Source organism: Lotus japonicus, chromosome 6 (assembly GCF_012489685.1).
Source record: "Lotus japonicus ecotype B-129 chromosome 6, LjGifu_v1.2".
Taxonomy (NCBI): domain Eukaryota; kingdom Viridiplantae; phylum Streptophyta; class Magnoliopsida; order Fabales; family Fabaceae; genus Lotus; species Lotus japonicus.
In genome coordinates, this window is record NC_080046.1 from 44,730,357 (window position 1) to 44,740,273 (window position 9,917).

The following is a 9,917-nucleotide window of genomic DNA, read 5'->3' on the forward strand; positions in this document are numbered from 1 at the left end:
CGAACACTAGTTTAATAATTATGTTTTAATTTGAAAGAATCATTGTACGCTTCCAAAGCTTTTATTAATAAAATGAATTATTCAGTCTATTCACTCATGTTACTACTTCTTTATTGTTAAGTTATGTTTAAAAAAGTTTTTATTCCGGCAAAAATTTATTCACATTTTCAAAAAGATTAATAAAGTGACCCCCAAGATTTAGGGATGTTACAAGTGGTATCAGAGCTTTGGTTGAGAAAACCAGAGCTTTGAGTTAGTGATCCCTAAGAGTTGAGTCCGAGAGAGTTGGGTAGAACTTATTTGCTAAGATGTTTGATTGACTTGTGAGATTATCTGGAGTGTCATTGCTGTGATGCTCAACCCTTGGAGTCTTTAGACTCTGAAACCTTGTTTGATGTTGTGTGGACTGTGAACTTAGATGAGGAACTCGTGAAGGTTGAAAGATACCTCCACGACACGATCCATCTAACACACAGTTGACTTAGGCCATTGGGAAGCGACCCTTACGAAGTTCACTGTGAGCCAATTGCTGGAACTGCAACAAGCCAGGAAGCCTTGTGAGGGATAGCAAGGCACTAAAGGCAGAAGCAACCTTGAATGATGCATCTTATGGGGGCCAAGAGAACCAAGGTCGATGGAAGGACCTAACTTGCTTTAAGTGCGGAAAAGTGAATCACTATGTCGACACCTGCAGGGAAGATGCAAGAGTATGCTTTAACTAAGGGTTGTCACTTACCAAAGATTGAGGTTGGAATGAACGCTTCGAGTGGGGCACGTCTGACCACACAGAGACTTTGTGTTGACTACCGCTAGTTAAGCAAGGTGACGATCAAGAATCGCTACCCAATTCCAAGGATTGGCGATCTGATGGATCAAATTCAGGGTGATGTTGTATTTTCCAAGATAGATCTGAAATATGGTTATCATCAGATAGGGTTAAAGGAGGAAGACTTCCAAAAGACTGTGTTTCAAACTCGCTATGGTCAATTTCAATACGTGGTGATGCCTTTCGGAGTTACCAATGCCTCTGCAATGTTCATGGATTATATGAACCGAATTTTTAAACCATTCTTGGATCAGTTTGTTTTTTTTCTTTTCTTCATCGATGATATTCTGATCTACTCAAAGAGCCATGAAGAACATGCAAAGCACTTACGCCAAGTATTGCAAGTTCTCCGGGAAAAGAAGTTGTATGAGAATGAGTCCAAGTGAGAGTTTTGGCTTGAGGACGTAACATTCCTAGGACATGTCATCTCTAAGGAAGGAATAGATGTGGATCCGAGTAAGATTGAAGCCATTACGGCGTGGGAACAACCAAAGACCGCTACTGACATCTGGAGCTTTGTGGGATTGGCTAGCTACTATCGTCGTTTCTTCGAAGGTCTCTCAAGGTTGACGTGACCTTTGACACGACTGACCCGAAAGAACCAGCCGTTCGCTTGGACGGAGAAGTGAAAGGCCAGTTTCCAAGAGTCGAAGAAGCGCTTGACGTCCGCGCCAGTGTTAGCGTTGCCAAAGGCAGACGAACCTTATGAAATTTACTGTGATGCTTCTCACCAGGGACTTGGCTATGCGAGGATGCAACAAAAGAAGCAGTCGCCTATGCGTTGAGACAATTGAGGAGTCAGCACAAGAATGGCATATCGGATTGCGAGAAGTATCAGAGCACGCAGCGGAAACAGAGTGTGCCTCTCCGTGGTAGTTTCAAGGAGGAAACAATATCAAGGAAGGTGGTACTGTGTCAAGCTCGGTAAAATAAATAATATTTATTATAATTTTGTGTCATACTCAGTAAAATAAATAATATTTAGAAACTGTCCAGTGTCAAGAGGTTTTCCTATGATCTCGTATAAAATCTGAAGATCAGTTTTTAGCCTTGCAATTGAAAAAAAAAATTCTAACAGAAGATAATTGGGCCTTGAACTAGCGGAAGAAGTTTGATGTCAAAGACCATAGAACACTGAGATGTATTAAATTAGAGATAATTATATAAAACTATTCATGTACTTAAGAAGCTCATTCATACACCAGGATGTATAAAGCCAACAACTTAAATTTTTGCGGGGTAAATAGCCAAGTTCGTCCCTGAAAGTGTCCACCGCCTTCAACTTCGTCCCTAAACTTCCAAAATGACACTCGTGGTCCCTAGATGTGCCAAATCTCCCTCATATGCAGTCCCTGAGTTAAAATTAGCTCACGCCGTTAACGGAAAACTGAGTTGGGATTTTTTTTAAAAGCCAACAGCTGATGTGGCATTTAATTTCAACCCAGAAAATAATAAAATAAAATAGTTAAATAAATAAAGAACAACTTCAGGAAATAAAAAAACTCACCCTAAATTAGTCTTCATCATCTCACCGTCTTCATCATCACATCAACACCACACCAGAACCTCCTTCCATTCTGCTTCCAAATCCACGTAAGATCCTCACTCTTCCAACCCATGAAGAACCCCCACCACCGCTAGAAGAGGAGTCAGTGAAGGAGGTCCTCTCTGAAACACCCATTTCCAAACCCAACCAAGTTCCGATTTTGATAGCAGAATCGAAGACCCAAATGCCTCTACTTCAACACCCATATCCGGTTTGATGGCAGAAACAAAGACCTAAATTCCTCTACTTCAAAACCCACCAGAGAAATTCGAAACAAAGGATGTTATAGAGGAGACGAAGCTTTTTTGCCGCCACCACTGCTACCGTTACAGAGAAGAGAGAAGACGAAGCAGACAGAGGGAACGGGGACACAAAAATGGAGTCGATCTGTTCCATATTACCCATGATATCCAAATTGAATCTTCATCCAATTTGTTTTTAGATTTGTATTATGCTGGTTTCAATAGCTTAGTGTGTGTGGTCTTTTTTGGGGAATTTACGGTTTTTAACCCTATTTCACTTTATTCTGATTCTGGATCGTGGGTTCACTATAAAGTTTGTAACTTTATGTTAATTTCGGATTTTGGTAGACTTGTGGTTGCTAGTTTTGGGGCTTGTGTAATTGGTGTGTGATAGCTGTGAACTGTGTGATAATTACTCACAAATCATGATGTGGGTGCACCTTGGTGCTGGATTGAAAGGGTGTGATTTATTGCAGTAGAATGTGGTGCGCGTTATTTGTGGGAAAAGCTTTGGTTCAGATTCTGCTCTTGCCCCTTAAGCCTATTTCTTTTGTCTGCTGTGATTAGCTTGCTTTACTTCACTAGTTTTCTATCTAAGTCTGTTGCATTTTAATCTCTATGTTTTTTTACTGATTACTTCTTTTATAATGGGTGCTAGATTTGGGGTGAGGGGGTGAGGGACAGTGTGAGAGGGAGGGGATGAGGGTGGGAAGAAGAAGAAGATGAAGATGGAGGAGGGTGATGGTGGTGGACTGGTGGGGAGAGGTAGAGGAAGATGGGGGAGAGAAAGAATTTCTTTTCAACCATAGGGACTAAATTGAAGCCTTTAAAATTTTCACAACATTCAAGGACTAAATTGAACCCTTCCCAAACATTCTTAACGTTCACATGCCACGTCCCACTTCCGTTAATGACGTGAGCTAATTTTAACTCAGGGACTGCATATGAGGGAGATTTGGCACATCCAGGGACCACGAGTGTCATTTTGAAAGTTTAGGGACGAAGTTGAAGGCGGTGGACACTTTCAGGGACGAACTTGGCTATTTACCCAATTTTTGCGATAATTAGTTGTTTAACATGGTATCAGAGTTTTTATGATCAAGCGGTTCAGAGTTGGATTAATATCGTCCCCAATTTTTCTAATAAAAAATAAAATAATAGCACATGATAGGTGAGCGTGTGCGTTCTCCACGCATCAAGTTTAAACAAGCTATTGCGTGAGAGGATTTGTTAGAGATAATAATATAAAATCATTCGTGACCTTTACCAATAACTTAAACTTTTGAAATAATTATTACTTACATTAAAGATGGTAAAAAGAAGTTGAATTTGCTGAAGAAATTTGAGGATCTGGACTATGTGGAAGAAGGTCCACCATCAATTGATGAGTGAATATCAGAGAGGTAGAAGCTCATGAATTAGAGGTTATAGTAAACTACAATTTAGACAAAATTGCATGAGAATGTCATCAGAAGGGTTTTCCCTACCTTGTTTTGTAGCTCATACTTCAGTGATAAGGCATTTGCTTTCCTTTGAGAGAAGCTTGCTGCAACTTGACACCACCAATAACAGCATTCAAAAAACCCTGTTAAGTCCCATATTGTTAACATATTGGTGAGAGTATTGAAGAAGAGATAAACAACTACAAAAAAAATCTGGACTTGTTCCCCATAAAATATCTTCTTGTTATTAATATGGGGGTATACTGGCGAGAGGCATGATCATGAATATATTTTTTTATAACCACATTTTATGAGGAGTTAGTCGCATTAGTGAAAGATACCATAGTATTCACCCAACTATTCATTGCTCTCCTCTTTTATTAATGTGGGACTTATATCTTTATTTTTTCTTAGTACTCACACATGAAGAATTCCCAACATATCCACAGTGATGACATTGCTTGAGTCCATATTTGAGGCTTGAGAGAGATTTCTAGAGGAACTCAAGCAATGCCCTCACTAAGATATTCTGAGGGGAAGCAAGTCCAGATTTTCTATAGTGTCCTATTTCATCATGGGGGGCATCATTCATCTTGTCTACAGAGGGATAATTTTGAAAAGTTTCCATCTGAGCCTATGACTAGCATCCAATATATAACCTACAATTATTAGGCTAGCATAGTCAGGTCGTGTACATAAATTTTGAGGTCTAAGGCGAAAATACTAAAGTGAGTTTTTTTATGAGAATTTTAAAGAGATTTAATATATTATATAAAATATCAATTTTTATATTAATCTTCTAGTTTTTTTAGTTGTAGAATGATTTATTAAGAGTTTTATAATCAAACAATTTTAATTTAGGTGGTTGTATCACGTTTTCACAATTGTCAATATTATCTATAGGTATTTGTTCCATCATGTTTTCACAATTATCAGTATTATCTATAGGTCATGTTTTCACATGTTTTTTATATTTTAGTTGGCTAAAGTTTTTTTTATCAAAGGAACATAGATTGATCTTCAAACATTAATAATTAGGGTTAAGCGTCATATTGGTCCCTGTCTTTGTGTCGCCGTCTGAACCAGGTCCCTCGCCGGAAAATTTATTGATTTGGGTCCTCATCTTTGAAATTTTTTTGGAGCGGATCCTCGCCGGAGGTCGGAGCTCCGGCGAGTGCTTAAATGTCATGCTGACTGGGTTTAATGAGGTGACATGGAATTAAAAATAATAATAAAAAATAAAATAAAATACACCTCAGAAATTATAATTTAATTAATAAAAATAAAACTAATTAACAAATCTAACCCAAAAATTAATTAACAAAACCAATTCCCCCCAAATCATCTTGATCTTCATCAAAATCAAACCCATGTTCATCTCTCATCTAAATCAAATAAAAAATCTCCATCTGCTTCCTCTCTCTGTCCAGCACAATTCTTCAACTCCTAAAAAAAAGCCAAAATCTTCCATTAATTTGATGCAAAACCAATACAGAAATAGGGCAGAAGCAAGGCGCATCAAGCCAAACAACAAGAAAAAATCGATCTCCCCCAGAGAGGATCCAAGCCTTCACGCAGCATTTCCTTGGGCTGGACTAGATAAAAAAAATGATGCCATAGCAGAGGAAGAGGCAATACAGTGCAGAGAAATCAGTGAAAACTCACTCACATCTTCATCTACCAAAATTCATCTCACCATCTCACCATTCTACCCTAAACCCAGCCACCTGCAAGGCTGCAACCTCTACCCCAACACCCACCACATGCAACCTCACCCTCACCCCCAAACACCAACCCGCTGCAACCTCACCTTCCCCCAAACCCCAACCCGTTGCAACCTCACCCTCACTCACCTGCAATCTCACCTCCACCCCAAACTCCAACCTGCAACCTCACTCTCACCTGCACCCCCACCCCTAAACGCCAACCCGCAACCTCACCCTCACCCTCACTCGCACCCCCCAAATCTCACCCTCACCCGCACCCCTCAACCCCAACACCCACCCACCTGCAACCTCACCCTCACTCACACCTCCACCCCCAAACCCACAACTTTCAACTTCACCCTCACCCCCTCACCCCAACCCCCATCACGAAAAAGAGAAAGAGAGAAAGAGGAGATCGGGGTCCTTTGATGATGAAGGAGGAGGGCGGTGGTGCGGCGGAGGGCGAATGTTCGGTGGTGCGGCGGCGATCTGGGTCCTTGGATGATGAAGAAAATGAAGGAAGATGAGATGGTGAGATGAATCTGGGTAGATGGAGATGATTTGTCGTGAAGATGATTTTGGGGAGGGGGAATTGATTTATTTAGGGTTTATATTTGTTAATTACTTTTATTTTTATTAATTAAATTAAAATTGATCATATGTTATTTATTTTTAGTTTTTAATTTTTTTTAATTCCATGTCAGCATTATTGGCACAGTCAGCGATCCAAATCATCACTCGCCGGAGCTTCGTACTCCGTCGATGACCCGCTCCAAAAAAATTTCAAAGATGAGGACCCAAATCAATAAATTTTCCGGGGAGGGAATTAGATCAGACGGCAATACAAAGACAGAGACCAATATGACGCTTAACCCTAATAATTTGTAATTATTGTTTTATAGGCCTATGTGAATTTTTTTTTATCCTAAGTAGTATTTTTTGGGGTGGGGGCCTTAAGTCATTGGTTATTTGGCCTAAGGCTCTCCACGGCCCTGAGCATAGTTTACAAGCACATCTCGGAGAAGACTCCATAAACTTACCAATTGGAGGATCACCCTCCTTGACAATAAAACTTGATGCCATCACAAAGCAATTGGAGACACCGATGCAAACACGAGTTAACATGATGCAGGACCCCCCCCCCCCACCACATCATGTGTGTGGTTAGTGTAGAACGAACCGTAATCATATTCTAATAACTACAACAAAGGTCGGAGGAACTCCCTCAATAATCAAGGGTAGAGGGATCATCTCATATGATCTTGTTATGCCAAATATATGTTCATCACGCTTTTGGAAATAACTACATTCCCACATATTGAATATATTTAGCTTTTGAAATAAAAGAGCATTCAAGTCAAATCCATTAATTCAGGGAAGAAAGAGCACGATAAAGAGATAACAAGGTTTATTTGAAACTCTAAAATGTAAATGATTGGACTAGATACAAACTCATAGGTAATGCATATAGCAATTTCATAATAATGATGAGAGACCAAATTAAAATTGCATTAATATAAGTCCTAGTGAGTTTCACATGTGGTTGTTGAAAACAAGACAAATATAAGAGAAAAATTAAAATTGTATTATTGTAATCCGTAGTGCTATTCACGTACGTTTTTGGCAACAAGACAAAGATGATTCTTCTTATGTCGGGCAAGTCCTTGTAGCCCTTCATCATCAATGTCTTCCCGTGTCATCCCAGGAGGTGTTTCCCAATCAAATGAATTTAGAAGGTTTGCAATTATGAGCTCTAGCGTGGCGATTCCTTGTGGCATGCCAGGGCAAACTCTACGCCCAGCACCGAACGGAATCAACTCGAAATCTTATCCCTTAAACTCTATGTCCTTGTTTAAGAATCTGTCGGGGAAGAACTCATGTGGATCTTTCCAAGCCCCAGGGTCCCTATGAATGGCCCAAACGTTCACGTACACAATTGTCTTGGCCGGTATTTCATACCCATCGACGATGATACTGTTAATTGTTTCCCTTGGTATTAGCGGTGCTGGCGGATAAAACCTGAGTGTCTCTTTTATAACTGCCTTCAAATATTCGAGTTTTTGAATATCCACTTCATCGATGAAGTCTTTGTTGCCACAAAAATTTCTTATTTCTTCTTGGGCTTTCTTCATTGTTGTTGGGTTCTTTATTAATCCAGTCATGAGCCAAACTGATGCGGCTACACTCGTGTCAGTTGATCCTATAAGTAGGTCCTGTGATAATGAAAAATAAGTATTGAGTGAGTAGGTGTGCTTGGCAAAATAAATGTAAGAAATGAATTAATAATGAAAATTAAATTAAATGATACTTACTATCATGAAAGCTTTAATATGATCATCGGTGAGATCAATTGAGAGGGAACCCTGGTTCCTAAGCTGGAGTAGCGTATCAACTATATCATCCTCTTGGGTTTGATCTTTGTTCCTATTAGGATCAAGGTGCTCGTCAAGGACTTGTTGACAAAAGGCATCAAATGAGTTAATAGTTTTATCAAGACGAGCCAGTGAGCAGTGAGTTTATCGATCCACCCCATGAAAGGAATATAATCTGAAAAGAAAAATGTTAGAAACAAGGCCTGGGCCTGAACAAGAAGGCTATGGAAGATGCTTTTTTCAGCTCCATCCTCATCATAGATTCTCCCAAAAGCAATCCTGGAAATTATAGAGCTGGCGACAGACATTATGATCTCACTCAAGTTTGTGACTTTGGAAGAAGAAACATGGGCAGATATCTTTTGAATCATTTGCTTGACCTCAGATTTCCGGACATGGGAAAAGCTAGAGACCTTTTTGGCGCTGAAGAAATGGATGGCAGCAATTTTTCTGATTTCTCTCCAGTAATCATTGTATGGGGAAAAGTTCATGTCCATGGCATTGTAAGACATTCTTTTCTGGCTAAGTGTGGGAGCTCTGGTGCAAACAGCAAGATCATGGTCATGGAGGATCTTTTGGGCCATTTCAGGTGTGGAAATAATGATGGCTTTCTTGATGCCAAATCGAAGGGAAAAAATTGGACCATAGATCTTTGAGAGATTCCAAAGTTGAAAATGGAAATTTAAACTGTCAAGTTGATGAAGGTTACCAATGATAGGAAGGCCCCTTGGACCTGGTGGAAGTGGAAGTTTCTTGTTGATGGATTTGTTCTTCTTCAACAGAATAATGAAGAAAACCAACAGAGGAGGAAGAGCTAGTACCAAGTCCTGAACAAATATTGAGAATGACAGAATCATTTTAATTTGCAGACACAAGACACAATAGATCAAGGGAATAATGATCTTATCTGATTTTGGTTCCTCTCTGTGTAAGAAACCAAGAATAGGGATCCAATTAATGTCTTATGTTTTTTACCTGCTAATCCAATTCAATTTGTAAACATACGTCTGCTTCATGTATCATATAAATATAATACAAGTAGAAAATGCAAGTTGCTAGGAAATATATTAGATTTGAAGACTATACAGTCAAGGAGTATTAATCTAAACTAAACCAATGAGAAAGTTTGAGTTAAATAATTCATCATTCAATCACATTGTAAATAAGTGAGCTGAAATTTCTTTATTTTATTTATTAAATTATTTATAAAAAATCATATTAATCTATTGAGTCGTGGGTTAGTAAGTTATGAGTCGTGGGTTAGTAAGTTACATCAATTATTTAGAACATCCCTCAAATGACTACAACTAATAATTATTAATTACATTCACATACTAATCAACAAGGCCCAATTTCTTCTGTTAAAGTCTTCACGTGAGGCTCAATAATTCAGTTAAAAAATACTCAAATTCAATCTTCAAGGAAATTAATTAAAGCAATAATCATCTCTGCACACCTTCCTTTTTGAGGTGTGTAGAGGTGGAGAAAGAGAGATAGGAAGAAAGGAGAGAGAAAGTAAAGATGTGATAGATAATTATTTGATTGATAGAGAAAATAAAAATAGATGAAAATAAAAGTGAAAAATGAGTGAAGATGTGTATATATATCATAACTCTAATTATTTTCCGATGTATAAAAAAAAATCATAACTCTAATTAAAGAGCCAGCTACTCCCAGACAAATAAGTCTCTGGACTATGAAAAATTTACAAACAACCTTTAATTTTCTTTATATATTTCCTAGTCAAACATTTATTAAATGTAATTATTGGGCCTGAGTTAAA

General features: G+C 38.6%; 1 pseudogene; it reads right to left on the bottom strand.

Annotated features, from left to right (window-relative positions):
* Nucleotides 1-7,250: 7,250 nt before the first annotated feature.
* LOC130726586 (6,7,8-trihydroxycoumarin synthase-like) lies at nucleotides 7,251-9,132 on the bottom strand (annotated as a pseudogene).
* Between the last annotated feature and the right edge of the window lie 785 nt (nucleotides 9,133-9,917).